This window comes from Onychostoma macrolepis, chromosome 06 (assembly GCF_012432095.1).
Source record: "Onychostoma macrolepis isolate SWU-2019 chromosome 06, ASM1243209v1, whole genome shotgun sequence".
Lineage (NCBI taxonomy): Eukaryota > Metazoa > Chordata > Actinopteri > Cypriniformes > Cyprinidae > Onychostoma > Onychostoma macrolepis.
Window position 1 is genome coordinate 19,216,455 of NC_081160.1, and position 21,840 is coordinate 19,238,294.

Below are 21,840 nucleotides of genomic sequence, written 5' to 3' on the forward strand. Positions count from 1 at the left end.
TAATTTATTAGAAGAACATTTAACACTGTGAATAAGGGAAGGAAATATTGTGCACATCACAGAGTCACAAGGTCATTAGGAGAGTGCAAACAGAGTGAAACACAACAACAGAGGTGTCATTGTTTCTCACTGAACTCTATTACCAGTTAGATTTGACACTGAGATGTTTCGCATTTTGCTTGGTGCTATATTTAATGTTATTCATAAGTTCAGAACATACAGCAATAATTTTATTTGGATAAACATGTAAGAATGTGTCCTACAGTAGCTTCTATTTTGAAGTAGAACGTTCCACAGCTAAAAAAAAAAAAACAAGTGTAAACGTGGCCATGAAGACAGTGTCATTCAAAGTGTTTAATGCAGGACTGGTGATTCTTTTAAATAATAAAACTGGTTTATATATTTGCTTGTAAAATTTCATGAGGTGCTGTGGCTTTTTGGCATGGTCCTGCAGTTGGAATACTCTCTATGTTACACTTTGAATATATTCATTACAGAACTATCAGGTCTGTCAGCGATGTTTGTGTTCCTCCATGGAAGGCGGCCGCACCCCTTTGCTTGATATTTCCAGGCCCCTTACTCACCCTCACATGGGGCTGACATAGAGCTCTAGTTTCACATTAAAATTAGGATGAGATCAGGGGAACAAGTTACAGAGGTCACTACCACGAATGACAAGCCAAGCTTCTGGGCAGCAAATATCCAAAACACAGAATCTCAGACAACAGGCATTTAAATGAAGTCTATGCGTAATTGTAAGTATGCTGAATTTTGACTACACACATGCTAAATGACAAACATAAATAAAAGCGTATAATCAGACAAGTATGCATGAGTATATATAGAGAAGAGGCATTCTATTTAGTTGACTGTCACATTTGTAAAAACACTGAAGCGATAGACTAGATTTAGCCACCAAGGCCTTGTATGTAGTGTATTCATAAATGGTGAATGAAATTTCTGATTACACATACATTGTACTTCGCATAATCATATTTTTTTAATTTGTTTTACATGAATAGTACTCTTGAAAAGTGTGCACACTCATTCAAGATTAACAATGCACTATATCAGTTACCAAAAAACCCACATCCACCAAACCAAATTTTGGCGAAGATTATTTCCATATCATCCATTGCAACAAAAAGTGTCTTGATGACCATTTAAAGTCAGCATAAGATAAAAATTCACGTTCTATTGCTTGTTGATCTTAATGTTATTTAGCCATGTATTTATGTACAGGTGCATCTCAATAAATTAAAATGTCGTGGAAAAGTTAATTTATTTCAGTAATTCAACTCAAATTGTGAAACTCGTGTATTAAATAAATTCAATGCACACAGACTGAAGTAGTTTAAGTCTTTGGTTCTTCTAATTGTGATGATTTTGGCTCACATTTAACAAAAACCTTTACTTACACCATGCAATTTTTAATCAAAATGTTTTTTGTTTTTTTTCTGGTGAAACTTTCTGGTTTAGTCCACTTAAACCTCACCTTTTGCCAGCTTGTGTTCATCTGGCTCCAGGTTTGAGTGCAATCCCCTTATCTCAAAATCCAATAAACAACCAATGCACATAATCAAATCCGTTGGCTTTAAGTCAAATTACAGAAAATGTTGCTACTTCTGTTACATTGTATACTAATATTGTGTTATAGAGTAGTATGTTTTATCAGTGCCCACTTTTTTAGAAGAAGGATAGTTTCTAGCGAATCTTTTGGGGGAAAACTGGACCTTGTATGTTCTTCAGATGCCATCAGTCTTTCAGATAAAATTTCCTGAAATTCCAAAATAATTAGTCACATGGCATTTAGAAGTTTTTGTGGTCCCATGAGCAAAGATGGCAGATTTTAAATTGCGGAATACTTTGTGTTCCTACAACATAGGTACAATTCGATTACCTCTGTTTTGTGGTGCAATGTGTGATTTTTTTTTTTTTTTTTTAAGTGGACACACATGGCTCAGTCACACAAAGATGGCAAACTGACTTGTGTTAAGAGTGGAACTGTTGACTCTGAGTTGTTTCCCATTCCTAGTGGGATCATTTGTTTTATCCGGTGAAGGTCTTTGTTTCCTCTGTGCTAGCAGGACCAGATTAAGAGGTGCACACTGGATGGATGACTGCCGGCTGAATGAAAGATTGGCGTAGATGTCTGCTTATTTACTCTTTCAGACCTTAGCCTGTCAGAGCAATAAACCCAGTGGAGGTATTACGTATTTGTCGTTATGTTTTTCCTGTTTTTGTGTCTCACCATTGATCACCGGTGAAACTGTTTACTGAAATTTTAATGATAATGTTTGTGAAGAAAATTATTTAATTCAGTTGTCAAATGCTTGGAATGAACTTGTCAGATCGAGGCAGAATATTTTTTTCAAACTTTTTTGATGCATGTATATTCATAATATTGTGGAAGCTGCAGTGCAGTGGTTAGAACACTGTCTGGCCTGCAATGTTTTTGTTCCATACTCTCTTTGTCTACCCATTTTCTTTTTTCTCTTGTATCTAACTATTCAATAAAGTAGCCCAAAAATAGCAAAATGTGCAATTTTTGTTATTTCAACCCTTTTTGATAACTCCACAAACATGTGCCTGATTATCTTCACTTCACACAAAATTACAAGCATTAAATAATTCTGAATTTCTGATTGTTTCATGCATATCTTTCAAAAAATATCTAGATAATGTAGGTCAATATGACAAAAATATTTGAAATGGATGCATAGTTTCAAAATGTATTTAATATAATAATATTAATTTATTACATGCAAGTTTTTACTTCACATAAATATATCTAGTTGATATGGCTCGACTTACCGCTAACTTGGGGCAAGTTGGGCCACTGGACCACCTTTATTTCAGAAGTCGTATTTCTATGGCCCTGGGTTACTGTTGCTTTCTGAAAAGCAGAGATGGAGAGCGAGCGAGAGCCTGGTAGAAAAAGGTTGCCACCAACATTGTGACAAGTGTGCAACAACTTCCCAGCCTTGTTTATTGCTGGAGAGCAGCATGCCTTTAGGACGGAGAGGTCCGTGTTTTGGACAGGTCAGGGGGCAGGACTGTGCCAGATGAAATACTTCAAACAGCTTTAGATTGCCTGGTTTGACATACACATACACAGGGGTTAGGTCACTAAATAGATATTGATCCATGTAGCTACTTCTCGAGAAGCTGTTGTGTGTGACATCTGAGAAAGATAAAAATAAATGATGGGAATGGTGATCTTTTCTTTCACCCTGTCTTGACTTGACCCTTGTAGCCAGCCTAAAGAGAAGGAGGGAACGATAAATTAAAAGAGAAGGAAATAAACTGTGTAATCAGAGAAACAGTATTTATAGGATGATTTTGACATTTGATCAATTTTTTACCATTGAACAGTTTGGGAGTGGGATCGCTATGAAAATGTGTTAAATTGAACAAAAAATAACATTATTAATGTTACAAAAGATTTTTATTTCAAACAGATGCTTTATTTCTAATTTTCTGTTAATCAAAGAATCATGAAAAAGACACAGTTTCCACACTTCATTAAGAAGATACAAACAATGTTCAGCGGTGATAAGAAATCAGTATATTAGAATGATTTCTGAAGGATCATGTGACACTGAGGACTGGAGTAATGGATGCTGAAAATTCAGCTTTACCATTACAGGAAAAAAAGATAATAAACATATATTAAAATTAAATAAAAAATAGAATTCAATATTAGAATATTTATTTTAAATGATAAAACTATTTATCTTACAATATTACGATATATCATATAATTTGGACTGTATTTGTGATAAAAATAAAAAATAAAAAATTAATGACTTGAGATTTATTTCCCAGAAGATGAATCATTACATGTTCTGTCAGTGGTTGTGGTCATTATCCGTCCACCACACTGAACAGTCATCACTTACTCACATAAACAGGCGATTCTTGTGCCTGTGGGCTGGTGTTTATCATGTCTAAATGAAAAGAGACCAGTTATGTCATCCATGTCATGCTTATATGACAACCGTTTGCCATGATATGGAGTTGGCAACAAACAGCAAACTCCTCAGACTCTTTGTATTGTGCTTTGAGGAATGCATATCTTCTTGGTTCTAAACAGTTGGTCAAGTGAAGAATACAGTAATAATTTTAATAAATAGCATGTTTAACTGCCTTTAATTAGTTGCTATATACATTTTACTTTTAGGTTTTAAATAAGTTTCTGTACTTTTCCATTTACTAAGTTTAATTACTTTTCCATATAATTCCATTATGCTTTTTGGACACTCTATGGGACAGTATTAATAGGTTGTATTTAATGGAAAGTTCTTACAGTCCTGCCCAACCCTATTGAGAAGATATGTTGCATGATGAGGAATTAAATTCTGGACATTTTAACCAAGGTGGTGCAGGAAGGAAATTACAGACAGCATGTTATAGGTCCCCATTAAGGTTATTTATTCTTTAGTTGGTAGTTCTTTAACATTTGATGGCATTTGAAATCTTAATCACGTGTTAAGTTGAGGCCATTTGTATGTTAATGGTTCAGTGGCATGCAGTTCATGGATGTGTGTGGATGAGCAACTTGCTTGGAACCGTCACACTGGGTCATTGACTGCAGGAGAGTGAGTGAGTGTGGCGTGGGTGTGTGATCTCACAAAGACCTATAGAGCTTTCTGTCACCTCTCTACAGAGCTGCTGTTAATTCTCGTAAGTTATACTTATCAGGAAATAGTTAGTAGAATATTGTTATTCTAATGACTTCATTGTGGTGCATTGTGTGAAGTTGTGTTTATTCATTCTTCATTCATAGCTGCCATAAAAGAGTAAAAAGACTGTTTTCATGCTATAAACATCAGGCAAAACTCTACCCTACAATTTTCCTTATTATGTTTGTCTTGTTTTCCAGTATTAAAAAAACAAAAACAAAACAAAACTGATACATAGACTTAAAAGAAGATCAAAAATTGACAATGGGTGAAGAAAAGTAAAATGAACAATATTATGAATAATAATAATAATAATAATTATTATTATTATTATTATTATTATTATTATTATGATAATAATAATACTAATTATTATTATTATTATTATTAGTAGTAGTAGTAGTAGTAGTAATGATATTATTATTATTATTTGTAGTAGTAATGGTAATATAGTAGTAGTAGTAATAATAATAATAATCATCATCATCATCATCATCATTATTAGTAGTAGCAGCAGCAGCAGCAGCAGCAATGGTAGCATTATAAAAAAAAAACATTAACTGGTTTTCATCATCATCATTTTTCTTAACCCACTGACAAACAACAACAACAATAATTACTACTACTGCTAATAATTATTATTATTTATTTGTAGTATAGTAGACATTTGGTTCTCTTGTTTGTATTTAATAATAATAATAATAATAATAATAATAGTAATAATAGTAGTAGTAATAATAATAATAGTTATTATTATCATTATCATCATTATTATTATTGTAATTAGTTGTAGTTTTAGTCGTATTTTGCAGTGTTGCACTTTAAATGTGAAACCAAATCCTGTAAAATCAGGAGTGAAATGTTATTGCACATGGCACCTTGAAAAGAAAAGGTGGAAGCTGGGCATGTTTTGTACAAATGTTTAGCGTATTAGCATACACAACTGTAATTAAACCATAATTAGGGAGAAAAATTAGAGTCTGACGCAATGAGCCTCAGTATGCTTGCCTGTTTTTCGGCATCTTCTTGTTTATCTGGGGAATAGAGCTTATGAAATAAACATTACTGAGTGGTGAATTGTTATCATTACCTTGGAAAGCAAATAGGTGCTGTGCGATTAGGGGAGGTGGGATTTGGTGGGGGGAGTACAGAGGTGAAGAGGGAGCTGGAATAAATGAGTGTGAGAAATGAGAGTGGAAATTAGAGGGGGATTAGTGTTGATGCTAATGAAGCAATTAAAGAGCAAAGCGCTTCACTCAGGTGCCTGGTACCACTGTCTTCTCACCACCTGATATCAGATCCTGCTTCACAGATATGCTTTAATGGAGAAATTAGGGGAAACAAATGTGTTTGCATGTGTCTATTAGCGAGCCACTTTTCACCTTCTCACTCCACGCTGCATTTAGGAGTGAAACAGAGAGAGACAGACTCCTCCTCGGATAGCTAAAACCAGATTGCAGTGATTGGGGAAAAATAAGGAAGGAAGAAATGGAAAAAGGAGAGTGAGACCGGGTCTTTGGTGCTGACCCGTCGGCTGTGGGGTAATGAAGACTCTCTCAAAGTCAACAGTTCAGAAACTCCTTTGTCCTCCTAAAAGAGTCTTTAATTTTTAACACAAACTTGCACTTAGGTATGCATGAACTTTGCTAAAATCCAAAGACATGTGTATAATAGGGGTGTAATGGATGGCGGCCACGCGCTCTGTCTAATGATGTCAGGTTTTTCCGCCGGGCCCCTGATTGAGGAGGGCCTAATGTAAATTTAATTTGGAGTGATGTATGGGGGGAGGGGGGTACGAGATGGCCTTGTCGCAGCAGTATGGATGGGCGTGCGTGTGTATGTGCGAAGAAAAGGTTCAGTGAGGCCCAATGGACTCTTTTGGGAGCAGCTGGATCCTTGTTTCCCTGCCCTGTCAACAGAACCTCCTTAACCAGGATTGATAACGTTGGTCAGCTTGCTAATCCGCACAAACCCTCTCTACGCAACGTTTACCCCGCACAATGTGGAGGGGAGGGACTGTTGCATTTGGTTACCAATGGGAGGGCAAGGTTTTACCGCTATGAGGCAAATCGCACCCTTTTATTCTGTTCCCAGGTCCCTCGCTCTCCTCTGTCACTTTTCCTCCTCCTTTTCTTCACAAATGAACTGAATGAATGCTAAGTCAATGTTTCGGTACTGCTTATCACCATCATTATTATTCCTTTTACAAGCTTTTGTTATATTCATTGAACTCTGATTGTCTGGATTGTTAGTATTTATTGATTCGGATAAGATTCTATATTCTGTTTCTGATTTGTTGCAGCATTGACTGAATGCAATCTGCTCAACTTATGTTTCAGTTTCCCAAAAACTGATGCACTATACAACCATTTTCAAACCAGTATTTATAAATATAATCTAATATCAATAAAGTTTAGATTTTATGAGAAATTAAATAATTATAAAATAAGAATACATTATACAATACATTGTAAAATAAGAATATAAGATAACCTAAAAATATAAATAATCTTAGTTGCATCTGCTTATTTATTTATTTATTTATTAGTTTACTGAGGTTACTCTTTAAAAAACTACTAAATAAGGAATAAGTAGAATTTCTGAAATTTCTGCAAACATCCTTTCCTCACAGTTGTGCTTTTTTAGTTTTTTTTTTAATATATTGAAAAAATGTGTGTGTGTATGTCTGTGCGTGTGTATATATATATGTGTGTGTTTGTATATATATATATATATATATGTGTGTGTGTGTGTGTGTGTGTGTGTATATATGTGTGTGTATATATGTGTGTGTGTGTATGTATATGTGTGTATATATATATATATAATTTTGCATGTGTGAAATAATAATAATAAAAAATGCAAAATCGTATAAATACAAACAGATATTTCTCCATTTTCAATTTCTAATGACATCACTGTCACATAAAAGTACCATTTCAGTGAACCTGTGAGATGGCAGTGAGCCCAGAGCTTTCACCCTCAGATTCCATTTTTATTATCCTTTGTGTTTAACTAAGCATTGAATGAACACTGAAGCTAATTCCAAATTCCCTTTGTCATCATCATTTTTAGCGAGAAGTCGAGTAATAGATGCTCAGAGGAGGCTCATAGCAGGCCAAAATGAATCGTGAACATTATTCATCAGTTGGAAAGGCAAGCGTCCCTAGATCCAATTATATATATTCATTAAGTGATAATGATATCATGGTCTTTTAACTGGGAAGAAAAGAGTGTAATTGAATAATAACAGTTGTACAGTCCCAAGGGAGAGGCCTCGGTGGCGCTCAAGGGACTGACCCCGCGGGGCGGAGGAGTGGAAGGGGGGATTGATGGAATTCTATTACCCTGCTGATAGATTTATTATGAAGAGCTGAGTGGACTTGCTGCTCCACTTTGTCACTCACACTAATCAGCCGCTGAGGGTTTGGAGTGAGGGATGAGAGCGTGTGCACACGTGTTCTGACTCTCCGCTTCTGACAAAGACAAGGTTAGGAGAGGATGACAGACATGCTGTCGCCCCCCATCTCCCCTCCCCAGATTCGTCCTCTTGTCCCCTGGTCCTGTCACAAATGGGCCAGCTGAGCTTCTCGACCTCCTGGGCGAGCCCTCATTTGTTTATTAATGGTCGACATGTGAACCAGCATAAGGACATGTGTCACGTAGAGCAACAGTCAGCCGGCGAGACGCTGTGTCGGGGAAGGACAATTTTGAAATGCTCGGGAAAAAGAGGAGACATGCTCGTTTAAGCATTGAGACAACAAGGCCAAGGGGTGTGCGCACACTTAAACTGACCTGCACTTGTATTAGGATAACCTTCCTTCCACAATCAAATTGTAGATTGCCTAGATCAATTTTTGATAGCTTTTGTAGTCATAAGCTTATATGTTTTGTTGTAATCTTTTTTATTCCTCTTAAAATTTTTGAATAGCATTGCAAATTTCAAATGGATGCTCTTAATACTCTTATTTAAATAGTAAAAAAAATTGATTTGTATTTATTTTTCAGTATTTTTTAAACAGTCTGCACTTTTTAACTTTGAGAAATGTATTTATACATTTTTAATGAGAGTTTTGTTATTATTCAGTGTGTGTATTAATACTGTAATTATAATTATTATCTGAATATATATTATAATTATAAATATTAAAATTTATATCTATAGTGCATTTATTTATTTGTTTATGTTATTATTATTATACATTTTTTTGCTACATAAAAATAAGGGGTATCGACAGTGCAATTACATTTATATAATTAACTCAGAATATATAATATCAATAAAATATTTAGATTGTGTGTGTGTATATATACACATTATATACAGACATTCTCTCTCTCTTTATAGATGTGTTTGTATGTATAGAATATGATTTATTGATTTGTTTATACTTATTTTATGTGTATAATAGTATTTATTTATTATTTATTTTATTTGAATTATTATTTTGATTACAACATTATTTATTTATGCATTCATTATTTTAGATTTTTTTTTTTTTATTCCTCAATTTATTTATTTTTCTCCAGTTGACATTTTTTGCCATTTCTATTCTTGAGGCAATCTTAGGTCATCATTTATTTTCTGTGTGCATGTACAATTTTTTTTTCTTTGTGTTAATATGCTGTGTGTGATCCCTGGTGCTGGATTTAGATTGATGGCAACATCTCAAACACTTCATTATCATGACAACTGCTTTTGAGAGGCCTTCCAAGCCTAATTTCTTTTGCCCAACTTGCACTCTTGAACAGATGAGGATAACACAACACCCATTGAGGACTTAATGCTCAAGGCTCAGAAGATAATAATTATGATTAGTACAGCTTATGTGCTTTATTTCAGGATAGTTCCATATTGTTACATCCTTGACAGTAGCATGAATGACTATAAGAGTTTGTCTCTATTGTTCATCTGTAACCTAAACTAATTAAATTAGCCTTTAGCAATTTTTATATTTTCCTCACAAGGTTAGCAGATCATTACAAGCAAGAATTTAAGGCATTTCTTCTAGTATGTTACAGGAAATTTCTATCTGTTCTTCCTCAAAGATGATTTGTGCAAACTTATGTCTGTTTTCTGTTCAGCTGTATCTGTAAGACATTAGTGTGTGAGTGTCTGTGTTTGATGTTTCATGCAGTAATCAGTGACAGGCCTACCAACACCTCCCATCTTTCAAAACCTCAGTTTAAACATTTGTTGCCTTTGATAAAAACATCATTTATTTTCCACTAGATTTATACTACACAAAGCTAAATATTTTGAAGGTCTATAGGCATAAATAATTGATTTATGGCAAACAACAAAGGCTATTCAGACTGTTCACATGGACACTCAGCTTTTTGTTATGAGACATTGTACATTTCGACAGTGTATAATAATGTTTATGCTAGCGGGATTGCAATTAACATAGGAAACATGCAGTATACTAGCGGCGTTCGCTCTTCGCAAAGGCTGGTTCTTGTTAAAACACTATCGATGCTCCAGTTTTTGTTTACTTACAATGAGGGAGAACTTTAAACGAGCTTAATCGCTGGTATTTAGAAAGTATGAATCAATCAGATCATTTCCCGTATTGACTTGATGTCACATGGTTGCTCTTGACTAATATTGGTGAATGGGATCTCGCTGCTTAAGAAATAATTTACAAGCGTCCAAATCTTTAAGACACCGTCCTTCATTGCATGAATAATGATGGTAAATTAATATTTTCCTTGCTTGTTTACTCCTGATGACTATGACTATTGTGATATGTAAACTTTTTTTTACTGATATTTAATTTTTATTTTTTACTTATATACAGCTGATCTGATGAAAAGGCATAGTGTAAATGCGCTGCAAAATGAATTTGAGTTGTAATTTATCCAGTAATTTACAACATTTTTATATAAGTTTTTTTATTTTATAAGTTGAGTTATCTGAAAAGCCTATTTTGTTTCATACCCAATATTGCAGCATAGCCTATATGCAGAAATGAACACATATGGGATCTTTTTCTCACTGGCTGTTGCTTGCACCTGGCTCAATTTTTACATCCTCTGTCTTCCCAGCTGAAGTGGATCGATACTTAAAGAATGGCTGTGCCTCGATGGCATGTAATCATCTTGTTGGCTGCTTTGACACTGATCCTCCATTATAAGCCAATGAAGCATGCTGGACAGACATTACACGGGGACTGTTCTCACTGTTGTCTGATGTAAAACTGAAGGCCATACTGGATGATGTTTTATAAGTGAAAGAAAACTAATAACATTTTAATTTAATTTTTTTCATTATTTAAATTTAATTGAAAACATGACCTTTGAAATGTAAATATACCAGTAGCACTCAAACCTCTCTTTTGCTAACTGTGGGTGATAATTTAAGTCTCATCTGATCTGACAAGATTAGAGAACCGCTATCCCCATGGGTGCCTATCACTCTTCTGAACTCTCCAGGTTCATTCCTTCAGTCATTCTCCATGGAGCCTTAGTCCTGTGCTGCTCCAGCAAAATATAGAGCCCCTAACCTCACCTGAGGGAACAAGACCAAAGACACAGTGGTCTCAGTGTTGGGACCTCTGAGTTATCGCCTACTCTGACCCTTCTCACACCATGTCTGCCTGACCCCAGGAGTGCCCCCAACTTCTTCCAAACCTTTTAACCATACATAACCACCCCTGTCCCTTCCATTCAGTCTGGCTCTCCTCCTACAGGGCTCCATGCTGAAAATGCCACAGGACCAAGGATAGAGCCTTGTGGGACACCGTCTGGACCTGTCTGAGCACTGTCACGGATGTTTGCTAGCTCCCTGCAGGCATGTTGGTGCTTGGATGAATGAGGTAATGAGATTTAAACTCTCTAATGGGAGATCATTGGCGTGGGAGGGTTTGGAGAGCAATGTCTGGCTTACACTAAGCAGAAGTTAATGATGACAGTAACTAACCAATTGTAATTTAGTCATCAATCTCATTCCATCATTGTTTTTGGATATGCATAAATACCTACAACTTGCATGGACTAGAGGCCTTTAGTCAAAACCATCCATTAACTTTAAAAATCACAAGGCGTATTGCTGATGTATTTTATGTTGTAGGAAAAAACATGAAAATATTGTGAGCTTGTGTTAACCAAAGACTTTATTTCAGGCATTTAACCGAAAATCCATTGAAAATCCCTAAAATGCTTGTTTCCATATTTCAGCTTACAAAAAATTTCATCCCCACAGTCGTCTAAATAAAATAGCTAGTTATATTGTGTTGAAATGGTAAAATAAAGGGCTGTATGGTGTTGAAATTTGAGTTCATCAAATTTGAGTATTAATGTTTTGTCTGTAGAACCTTTTTTTTTAAGTGTGCTAAAGGTAATAACAGCACTCTTGCCCGTGTGATATTGTTTTATTGTTTTATCTTTCAATGGCATCTCTCAGTGCACAACAGCAAACGGCAAACATTGGCATACATGCCTACCTGTAAATCCTTTTATTCAGATGCCATTTGTCTTCAGCAACAGCTCAACCTCCTTTTGACTCCTGCAAAGACATGAGCTACATTTCAATTGCAAGATGAGTGACACAGAAATATCTGGTTATCAGGATAAAGTAATGTATTCTCCAGATAAGTACCAGCCCCGAGGTGGGACCCCACTCTCACCTCCCGAGACTGGTGGCATTGCTCCCTTCAGGTATAAGCAGTAACAGGCTTTAATGTCATTTAGCTGCAGGGTGGCCATCTCCTTATTGCCTCATGAATCCTTTTCCAAATGCCATAACATTTCCCGAAAAGCCCCCACTTTTTAAATCCAATAATTAGAAATGTCTATTTAAAGTTCACTGCTTCCACACCAATATCAATTAAAAGCCATTTGAAGGTGATCAGTATCAATTGTCAACAAATTAAATCCATGCAGTTAAAGTGGGCAAATGTAAGGAAACACATTCATCTTTTGAGGAAAGGCCCATGAATCATTAGGACTGTTCTTTTTTGTTATCTGCTACTACGCAATATAAATTTAATTAGTTCTTCAATGCTGGTGTTCCACACCAACAACAATCAGGTGAATTGAGTAATTTAATTTGCTTTTCATTATAGTATGGACACTGTAGTTGCAACAAATTTGGCTTTGTTGGACAGAAAATAAGGTAATAATAGTAATGAAATAGAAAAAAAAAAAAAAAGACCTAAAAACAATGTCACTATTATTGAAGAGGAAAATTCTGTGAATTCTGTGTGTTTTATATTTACTTTTTTGGATAAATGAGGAAGGAAATGTCTTGTTATACTTTAATATATTACTATGTCCATAGTTATTTCATTAGAGAGCATTATTTCATTAGGGTTCGATAATGATCTGCCAGGGTTGAACAGGAAGTTGATCATTTTCAAAAGGAAGCAAAAACCTTATTGTTAGGCATCCACCATCTGTTTTTCAAAGCCTTCTTTTAACATCCATCTTCTGGGGGCAACACAGTAGTCTCATTGAAGACTGATTAGAGACTGATTGGCAATCAATTATGTATACCTATTGTAAATCATTATATTTTCTCTATTGATGGGGTGCTTGAATATTACATACCGCATGAATCAAGTTATAATTTGGCAAAAGATGAAATCCCAGAGCTTGGGTTGACATTTGGAGCAGATATTCGGATAAAATTTTTGTCATTGCTCTGGAGTCATGTTGTTGTGAGGTCTGATTTAATTAGACACCCAGATGCTCTTGCCTCACATATTTTTTGTTCATGCAACGAGCGACAAATTCATAGTGTGTCAATGAACGGTTTGGTGTTTTTCTAATTGATATTTTTTGCATGAGTGTTCTCCCTTCAGTCCTGTCGTGTCTCCGTCTAAGGGTTCGCACTGAAGCATGGAAAGAGCAGCCCGAGGTGTCACCTCTAATAAAACATTTATATCCACAGGGAAAAGCATGTCCAGTGTCAGCAACCAGAGCAAACTCAGGATTGGCAGAGGGAGGTCCTTTTGAAGTAAGTGTTTTGAAGGCGGGAAGCAATGGTGTTCATTGTCTGGAAACATCCCCCCCCCACCTCCCACCTCTCATCCCACCGCATGGGGGTAAGCGTTAAAGTCTCACAGTGGTAGTAGTAACTTCAAAAGCCATCCCATGAATGGGGCTATGTGACCCCTACCCACTACCAGCAGCTAAATTGGTAGATAAAGAATCAGGGTAATTTGTATCGACTCAATAAGTTACTATGTGGCCAAACAGGAAGGTCATGACTTCATGCCGCAACTGTGGCCCCATGGCAACCGGACATCAATGTAACATCAGTTCTCAAAACACTCCCGTTTCAGACTCAATACACTGTCAACAAGGAGCGATTGTGCATATAATATCAGGCCTGATAGCGGTATAGCAAGAGGGCAACGGGCAAAAGAAGGAAGTGGCGCTATTTTCTGGGCATCTGCATATGTTTATTTGAGAGAACGGCTTTCAGCATGAGATCATAGCCGGATGGACGAAGAAGGGGGGGGTGGATGCGGCCAAGACAGATATGACCCTCTTTGCTCCTCATGGGAATGACAGGGAATGGTATTCCCCCTCAGTCCCGCTCAGTTTGCTCAGCTCAACCAAAATTCTCTGAGCATTAAAATCAATGTTGCCATTGTTAGGCCAAACAGTGCATTCTGACCATGGCCAATGCAAAGAATTCCCAGGGCCTTGTCCCGATGGTCCACTGGGACTTACAGATTCGATTATGAGAATGGCCAAGGTTGTCTTTCACCCCCTCTGAAGAATGGGCTTCCTTGTTCCTGGCTGGGACAATGGCGTTTCTAAGTGCCATGTGAAACTTGCTGAACTTTGTGCAATAATTCAAGCCTTTGATTCGACAAATGTTTTTGCGCCGTCCTCCACATCTGCAAATACCTCCGCATTTTGTGTCCGCTAAGGCTGAGAATAATGTGGCTCTGAGATTTTCTCACCCCGTGGGGTGCTTGCATCTCTACTGAAGAGAAAAAAAGGTTTTGAGAAATGGAAATAGGGGAAGATAAGAAAAGGTGCGGAAGAAAAAGTTAGGCACGTACATAAGTTTTGCTATTTGGCTTTTGTTGTTTGAATTAAAATAAAGGTTTCCTTCTTGGCTGTCACAATCTATTAGAGGCAGCCGAGAGCTGCTATCACTGCGCAGGCTGGCTCGCCCCGGAACTGGGAGTGAAGCTGACGGTGTGTGGAAACTAACACGGGCACTGCGCTGTGACCGTGTCACCTGCAATCAGCGCCAGCACCCGGCCAGATTAATCATGACAGTAGGCAATATTTCCAACATTATTAGAAGAGAAACCTAATATTTTGGGACATCAGGGATCCGGGTTCTGGTGTCCATCAAAGTGAGAGCCTTCATTTTATGCTCCGTGGATGGGTAACCTCGGCACTTAACCCCTTTTAGATATTCCATCTCTCTCCTCTCCTGTCTTTCAAAGCCGAGCTCAGCCCACCTTGGAGAATAAGAGATGTCTGGCTACAGTTATGCATTCAACCAACACGTAGTATCCACACCTATTATTCTACACTTTCCGACAGCAAAATAAGTGATTGTAAAGTGATCTGAAAATAATGTCCTCGCACGCCGAACACCTTTAAGGTGCTGGGTGGCAGACCAAAGGGCTGCAAGAAGTGAAAACAAAAATGGCAGCCGAGAGTATGAATGAAGGAAGCTGTTCATGTACAAATACCTTAAACAGTAAATGACATTCATCTCTGTCTATGCATCTGCAACATTTTACAGTAACAGTTCAAGTAGTTAGCTTATTAATGTTAATGCATTATGAATGAACATGAATAATAATAGTAATAATAATAAATGCAAAATATATTTATGATTAAAAATTGATGTAAAATAATTGCTAATGTGGTGTTCATGCTAATGTCAATCAATTGAACCTTATTGTGAAGTAAAACTTGACATGCATTTTTATATGCATTATTTTGTATTAAATTAATAAAGTATTTTGTTGAAATAATGCTAATGTTGATTAAAAAAATTGTTTATTTTTATCTGGCTTGTTCTTGAGATTTGCCATTTATTTAATTGTCACTTTTTTCACTTTGTGTTTAATCTATAAAAGGTAATCTATTCATTGATCTGTCTCTCTCGCCACATAGTGCATCTCCGTGGCTGTTTTCTAGCCAGCACATGTTTGATTTGTCTGGCACAGGATGCTTTGTGCACCAACGTGTGACTGTTCATTAAGGAGACTTAGTGTGTGTAATACACCATAGCGTTTCCCCATTTATTTAATTTGTAAGGCTCTGACATCAATTGTTGAGCTTCGTTTGCCCAGTCGTGGCATCAGATGTCAGTGTTAATAAGGTAGTGGAGCTGTGTGTGTGTGTGTCTGTGAAGATGCGCCCACATGTGTGTAGGGTTGTGTTGTGGAAGGTAAAGCTGTGAAAATGCTTAATTTCAACTCCGGTGTCTGAAAAGATCAGCAAGATTAAAGAACAGAGAGATAATAAATAAAGACATTCATTGCCGGCCGTTTTGCCTTTAGAAAAATGTGTTGAATGTAATATAATCGCCATTTCCTCAGACATTTGAATTGTATCTATATGTCTGGCAGACTTTTGCCTCTTGGGCCATTTCCCACATTCTTGCATGGGCTTTAGGACAAGACATTTATTGACCAGCCTTTTTGGTCACATATTCTGTCCTTTTAGATTTCTATCGGCCTTTTATGCATAACGGGCTCGCGTTTTAAAACTAAACCCCATTTGAATAATGGGGGACAAAAGGATGGTCTAAATCAGACAGCAGCCTTCTATGTGCTGGAAAACATGACTTCACGACACATCCTCATCTCAAGCCTGGGCTCTTTTATCATTCACACTGGCTCTAACCATAAGCGCGCCTAGAATTTGATTAAAATGGACAAACACAATGGCCAAAGGTCTGTGGTGCACAGTGCAGACAAAATGGCATGACTCAGATCTCAAACGTACTTGGTCACAATTAAGAAGCTCTTTGTCACGGACAGAAAAACACCATGATGGTGTTGTCCTCTATGAGTTCAACCCACCCACTCACAGGTCCAAGCATAATTCTTGTGACAAAGATACCCATTATGCTCTTGTTATGGCAACTCGGGAAAGGATGTTCTAACAAATAAGATGGCAAGTTTGTACCTTAAAAAGGAGGGAAAGCGGGATAATTCTGTTGTTGAGGACTGATATATTTGTACCCACGCACTTTGAGTCACCTCACAAAAGATCCAGTGTTTTCTATTCTCAGCAGCTGGGCTTCATCTGAGAAACTTGGAATGCTTTGTAGGCTACGGAGGAGAATTTATTCATTGTGGAGATTCATGAAGTATGTTTTACCATACGCCTTTGCACGGGCTGTCAGACATTTGGAGTTGCAACAGGCTAAAGAAAGTTTGAATAGATTAGCAGAGTTATTGCAAATCTGCAGCCCACTAATGGTTTAATCAGTGGGCTACAAATAGAGACTTTGTTCTGACAGGCCAATAAGGTGAATGCTGGTTTAATGAGAAGCTCTGTATGCACAGTCTTAACCTCTGCAGGGATAATTGATGTACTTTTTCCCCTTGATTTATTATTGGAAGCAATATTTTTGTGAGGACACTAATGCAATTGCACATTTAATTTGACCTTATGTGTGCATCTTAAGCAGACATTATTTTATTTGGTTAACATGATTTTTAATGATTGCTACTTTTGGAGCCAATACATTCCCTTGTGAAAAAGAAGTGTGCTTAATTGCAGTAAAAGAAAAGTGTACTTTTTGTGTACTTCAATTATTAAAAGTATACTTTTTAAAAAGTGCACTTGCAGATAATATAATATAATTTAAATTAAAGGCCACTTAAGTGTACTTAAAGAGAGTGCACTTTAATGACACTAGGTCTTAACATACTTAAGTGCACTTTTTAAAAATGCACTTTATAATAATGTCTAATTAAGTATTATTTAAACATACACTTGACATAATTATGACTTTATTGTGTTTTAAATAAGTACACTTATTTTGATATATTTATCAGTATACTAAAGCACATGTAAAATAATTGATTTTAATTTCAACTTAAGTGTGTTCTCCAAAATTAAATTTTTAATGTATTTTAAATATATTCAGTCTATAATATATACTATGTGCATTAATGCACTTGAAATGTATATTTCTTCTAAACTTAAATACACTTTTTTATACAGTATACTCCAGTGAAACTTATTGTTGAAATTTTCATCACCAGCTCTTGCACTATGAACTCTATGAAGTTTAATTTTCGACATAATAGTTGACATACAGTGTCATTTATGAGAGTACTGTATTTGTATGTAATAGAACTGTACTTTACATCTGTGTACAGAAAACTTTCAATATCAATATGTTGTTCTAAGTCACTTAAACACATTGCAAGCAAAAGTTTAATAGATCTAAACAAAATTAATTTGCATTCAAATACATTTGATTTTAATTAGACTAGGCTACACTGCACTGTAAAAAATGACTGACTTTTAGTTATGCCAATGAGTCATGAATGAGTCTAACAATAGCCTTTGGTCTAACTACACAATAAATTAGGATAACTTGAACTTGAACAGAAATGAAAAGCCTGAAAGAACATGTAACCACGCACAAGTATCTATTTTGTTTTATGTGCATGCGCCAAAAATATTACGTCATGATGGAGCACTACTTCAGCAGAGTTTGAAAAATGCGCTGTGCGCCATGTTTCTGTAATCGCGACGCTTGAGGGAGTTTCGCTGATCAAACGAGAACAGAGGAGCGGCGCGTTTGGATGATTATGAGACTTTATGTACTGCAGAAAATGAATCAAGTAAGTATATCTTGATATAAGCGTTCTTTATTCTTAATTTAGTTGTACCATTCCTGCGGCTTTCACCGGCAGTTCTTGCTATATGGACTCGGGAGGGGAATTAATCGTGTCCTATAATTTATCTATGAATGCATTCTTATATCGGAATGTTATCTCGTGCGTGGACCAAGAAATTTGGCTGCTGAAAATATAATATTGTATTTTAACTAAACGATTTAAAATTCAATTCAACTCTACTGAACAAAATTCGATTACAAGATCGATCTTGTAATGTATATAATCGATATTATAACCACCAGTAATATTCAATATATCAGCCTCCTCTAGAAATAATGTTGTTGTTGTTTTTTTAAATTTATTTTCTTTTTGCATTTGAAGAGCAAGATGTTCCTTTACTGGTTGTGTTTGTAATATGGTATATTTTTGTACTTATCTGGAGTTATTCATTTTGCAGGATCAGTACAGATTTGTTACTGGAGATACAGTGTGGAAACACAGACCAGTACTGAAGATGTGATGTTAGAAGTTTTTAATGAATTGTTGCCTAGTCAACTCACCCTGATCACACATGACAAGCTAAAAGTGCTATATTAAGTCAGTATCCCTATGGATTTTAAATGCTTTGAATCTTTTCCATTTGCAAGTAATATATTCCCACCTGTGCATTTACAAATCCCTCTCTAATCATCATATATTTTATAGGTAACAAACCAAAGGAAGAGGATAGCAGCTTTGCTGTATCAGTCGTGGTAAATACAGGAACATTCTTCATGAAGATGTGCGAGAGAAGCTTGCAAGGTGAGATGAGGGAAAAAATTAAAGATACCTTTCTTAATTTTCATAGATTTTGGGATATTTGTCTATATTTTGGTAATTGATAAAATTATGTTTTATTCCCTGTAAGGTAGGAATAAATGTTTTTGTAAAAATGTTATCTATTTTTAAAGCCCAGTGTCAGTGAAGATGGTGTGATCAGGAAATCTGGTATTTTTAGGAAATCTGAAAGAACATCTCCCAGCATTCTACTACGATGTTGATGATTGAGGTAATTCACCTCTTAGGTGATGCAGATGTGGTCAAAAGTTTACATACACCTTGCAGAATAAACTGCTTCCTCAGAGCAGAAATTGCAATTTTTTAATGATTCTACCTCTCTACCCTCTTACTGCTTAAATGATTAACATTTTGCAGAGACCGCAAGGTGTATATAAACTTTGGACTGCAACTGTGTCTATTGCTTTCACTCAACTGAACCATTCATAATGACGGGATATGTTTTATAACAATTATTCTTCTTTCTTTCCTCAAGGAATTTTTTTCTGACTTTCCTGCCTCTTTGGAACATTTCCGTTCACCGAGACCGTGGAGAGATGGTGTGCAGCTTCATGACATTTGAAGGTTACTGCCGATGGAGAGCTTCTGGGACACTGACAAACAGCACTTCCCAGCAAGTTCATTTGGAGTTCTTTTTTTTTTTATTAATTAATTTATTTAGTCAAACTTGCGTTCACTAATGCTGGAGTAAGATTTTAGAAGAAACCTTTCGGTCCTGTTTAATGTTGGTGCTAGTAAAGGTTTGAGAATTTATGGCCTGGTTTCACAGACAGGGCTTAGACTAAGCCAAGATTAGGCCATAGTTCAATTAGGCCATTTAAGTCATTTTCATTAACATGCCTTAGAAAAAACATTACTGGTGTGCATCTTGAGACAAAACAAAAGCACTGATATTTTTAAAGATCAGTCAGTGCAAGTTTCTTTCAGTTGAAACAGCTCAGAATTCAATTCAATTCAATTCAATTCAAATGAGCTTTATTGGCATGACTTGCACAGTATTGCCAAAGCATAATTATAGAATTACATTTTAGTCTGGGGCTGGTCTTAAGCCTTGTCTGTGAAACCGCGGGTACCATTAAACACAGTTTGGTAATGTTTTACAATAAGGTCTAATTTTTTTTTTTTTTTGTATTAAGTGTGTGTGTTTGTGTGTTAGTAATCCTATACGTTATGGAGACCAAATGACTCCACAAGGATAGTAATACCAGTAAGTTTTGACCTTGTGAACATTTTTAGGTTCCCAATGAGGAAACCAGCTTATATATCATAAACAATGATGTTTTCTATGATGGCGAGATTAGGTACTTTTGTATGTAAGTATGTAAGTGATTTTGCATTGTTCTCCAGACTCTTTCTAATAAGTGAGTTAAAGTGTTATTTTTTTGTCAATAAATGTAGAGGGTTTTCCATTTTGTGTTTGTGTTGATAAGTAATTAATACATTGAAATGACATTGAAGTATATTTTAGTTCACATTAATTGCTTATTCAGAAGTAAATATTTACCATATTTCAAAGTACATATAAAATATACTAAATATACTTAAAGTGGTTCAAAAATATCACTCAAAAGTTCAACTAATTGCATTTAATGTAATTTTAAACTGTAATATATTTGAAATCGATTACAAATAACATGCATTTAGGTGGTCGAAAACATTACATTTAATTCACGCTTAAGTGTATTGTTAACTGACATTAAAGTATATTTTAGTTAACATTAATTGCTTGTCAGTACATTAGTAGTACACTTGAACCATATTTTAAAGACACTAGAAGCAATTATGAAAGTACATATAAATATTTACTAAAACGTCCCACTTAAGTGGTTTAAAAAATCACTCAAAAGTTCAACTAATTGCATTTAATGTAATTTTAAACTGTAATATATTTGAAATCAATTACAAATAACATGCATTTAGGTGGTCGAAAACATTACATTTAATTCACGCTTAAGTGTATTGTTAACTGACATTAAAGTATATTTTAGTTAACATTAATTGCTTGTCAATACATTAGTAGTACACTTTAACCATATTTTAAAGACACTAGAAGCAATTATGAAAGTACATATAAATATTTACTAAAACGTCCCACTTAAGTGGTTTAAAAAATCACTCAAAAGTTTAACTAATTGCATTTAATATCACTTTAAAATGTGATAAATTTGAAGTTAATTACAAATACAATGCATTTAAGTGTCGAAAATAACATTTAATTTGCACTTATGTGTGTTCTTTTAAAGTATATTGTTTCTGCAATAGGTACACTTAAAGTATACTTAAGTGTACTTCTTTTTCACAAGGGTTGTTTTCAAATTTGTTTGCTTGTTTACAGGTAATATTTACCTGTAAACAAGCAAATATGTACCCCCAGCCCCTTTTCTTAACATTAAGGTGAAAGCTTTTACTTATTTATTTTTTAATGCTGAATTTTCATCAGCTATTACTCCAGTCTTCAGTGTCACATGATCCTTCAGAAATCAACCTGACATGCTGATTTGGTGTTTAAGAAACTTTTTTTTTTACAT

At 35.6% G+C, this 21,840-nt stretch overlaps 1 long non-coding RNA gene across 1 annotated transcript; it reads left to right on the plus strand.

Moving 5' to 3' along the window:
* The first annotated feature begins 585 nt into the window (after positions 1–585).
* On the plus strand, positions 586–20,734 carry LOC131542438 (uncharacterized). Its single transcript, XR_009271714.1, has 6 exons — positions 586–755; positions 11,378–11,503; positions 13,579–13,644; positions 19,181–19,276; positions 19,426–19,523; positions 19,788–20,734. It is a non-coding gene; the product is annotated as an uncharacterized LOC131542438 (long non-coding RNA).
* Positions 20,735–21,840: the final 1,106 nt, after the last annotated feature.